The sequence below is a fragment of the Octodon degus genome, unplaced genomic scaffold (assembly GCF_000260255.1).
Source record: "Octodon degus isolate 3935 unplaced genomic scaffold, OctDeg1.0 scaffold00468, whole genome shotgun sequence".
Taxonomy (NCBI): Eukaryota; Metazoa; Chordata; class Mammalia; order Rodentia; family Octodontidae; genus Octodon; species Octodon degus.
In genome coordinates, this window is record NW_004525044.1 from 120,867 (window position 1) to 123,517 (window position 2,651).

Below are 2,651 nucleotides of genomic sequence, written 5' to 3' on the forward strand. Positions count from 1 at the left end.
AAATCTTTTCTTACCTTTTCACTAGCTATAATAATGTCTTCAAGGTCTGAAAGTCGTTCTTCACTTTCACTCGAATGGTTTTGCCAGGTTGTGATTGAGTTTTTAACTTCCTGTATATCTCTTTGAATCTGCCTCATGCATTGTATTTTTTCCTATATTGCTAATTCAAGGATTCTATCACCTTTCTGTTCTCCTTTTTTAAAAATATCAGTGTTGTCTTTAGAAGCATTTAGTATTTCTTTCATGTTTCTTTTCTTTTTTTTTTTAGGGTGATACCAGGATTGAACTCATTATCTTGAGCTTGCAAGACAAGCACTTATTCCATTGAGCTATCTCCCCAGCCCCTAGTAATTCTTTCATTGAAGTTATCATTTCTTTTTTTTTACTTTAGAGATTATTTCTTTTTTTAGTGAAAAATAGGTTTATTGGATTGTTTTTAGTTATAATCAAAGGCAGAAACATTTAGCTTTTGTCACACCCATAAACATGTGGAAGCTGCTCACAAAGCAATTGTATTACAAAAAGAATGACATCCTTGCAGCACGGTGGAATGGTTCTGGATCTTCATTAGCATAATGATTTGGTTCTCTCCATATGCTTTTGGACACCTAGCCTGACCCCCGCTTGATGCAATGATGCAAGAACTTACACCACTAAAAATATTAGTATGAAACATTGTCATTCAGTGTTTGACTGTACACACAAATAATGAACTGGCAGGTATCTAGTTTCAAATTAGATCCTTGGAATACAGCAAAATAGTTATCTTTGCTTTATACAATTATTCAAAATACATTCTATTGGAAGGGAAGAAAATAATTGGACATTCTCAATGCTCCAATTTGAAGTGATACTTGCCTCTTAGTTTCTTGAAAAAGAAGTTTTGAAAGTTATATACATAGGTTTCATTTAAATTATGCAGTAGTCTATTATTAATAATATCATCCCAGATCTTGTTTAATGAGGAGCTCCACCGTCAGATCAAGTACGGTATTTCATAACTATAAGAATGATGATCACTAGCAAAAGGATAGCAGCAACCAAAGCCATGATGGCTTGTATCTTGCATCTGCGCCACCACACTTGCCTTTGTAGTTGTTTGGATCTGTTGCTAAAAGCAGCTGCATTATCCGATAAGCTTTCTGACTTGTCCTGCAGCTCGTCTAGTCTCTCCCCTCTTTCAATTACTTTTGTGATATTTTCTTGCATGACATCAATAACTTCATCCACCTGATTCTGAACATGCTTGATTTTATCATTTCTAGGTCCAAATCTTGGTCCAGATGGTCCCCTTAGAAAAAAGTCCTCTTCTTCATCTGAATCATCTTCCAAAAGATTTCTCCTTTCACTTTTCACAGAACCAGTGACATCATCATCATTTAGGTGACGCTTAAATTTGGGAGGCATATTTTTTTTTTTTATTCTTGGAGTACTTTTTTATTTCCCAGTAGAGTATTCACCACCTGAGGCTCCGGGGAGCTCCCAGCAGCTCTCTCGGGCAATGTGCAACTGGTGGGCGGCCGGGGGTAGAAGCGGGGACCGAGGAACACTGAGAAGAGGGGGAGACTGCGGGCGCGCACCCGGCGACGGCCACTGTGCCGGAGCTGTGCCCCCGCTCATCGAGCTGATCGGTGCTCGGCGGCCTGGCGCCAGCTAGAGATTATTTCTGATCTGATGTCCTCTATACTTTTCTGCACTTGTTTCTTTACTTCAGACCCTATTATTTCAGAGATTTCAGGTGTGTGATTTCCAATTTCTTCTATGCTAGTGTCTCCTGCATTTTTTTCTTGGTGGGCTTGGGGCCTGAGAATGCATTTTCCTCCTTCTCTTTGTCCTTTTGTATAGCACTGTCATCTGACCTTTGCTGTAGAGCTTTGGTTCAGTTATTACCTTAGCACCTACTGATATTCTTACCGAAGAGAGATTATATGGTTAAGGCAGTTACAGTTTTGTATTTACAGAACTACAATTAGGAACACTAATAATGGGTAGCGAGATTTAGCAGTTAATAAACTTTTGTATCTAATGTATTTGCCTTTTAGACCCTAATAACAACCATTATGATGGTATATCTAAACAAGTATAAAATTGGGAATTTTCATTTAAATTAATTCCCCTACATTCTGTCTGATCACCACCCCTTGATGTGTATAGAGTCTTCCAGGCAGACTGGTTCACCCTGTTTAGATTTTGCCCTCTTTCATGATCAAGAGAGAAAGAGGGAGGATGCTCTCATAGGTCTAGGTCTAGCAAAGTGTCTGAGCTTACTGGGTCCAGGATGTACTAATTCCAAACTCTCCCAGGTGGGCCTGGCTTGGGCCTGTCTGCTGTGTTCCACTTCTTCCTGCTGCCGCCTGTGGAAGTGAACCCACTGTGCCCCTCTGGCAAGATGCTCTGCTCCTGGATTATCTGGATGGTCTCTCCCTTACCCTGTCTGCAGGAAGTTTTCCCAGTTGGTTCCACAACAGGCCTGTCTGATGGAGGAGGTTCCCTGGCTTGGGCGAGTCCCATACACAGGCTGGGAATTGGCACTCGCTGGAGTGAGGATCTGGTGAGTGGGCAGGCAGGTGGTCCCACACATGCCTGTACTGGGTCTGAGCACTGGCTGGAATGAGGATCCTTTGAGCAGGAGGGTGTTCTCACACATATGT

At 41.2% G+C, this 2,651-nt stretch overlaps 1 pseudogene; it reads right to left on the reverse strand.

The window, feature by feature from the left end:
* Positions 1-981: 981 nt before the first annotated feature.
* LOC101590342 lies at positions 982-1,407 on the reverse strand (annotated as a pseudogene).
* Between the last annotated feature and the right edge of the window lie 1,244 nt (positions 1,408-2,651).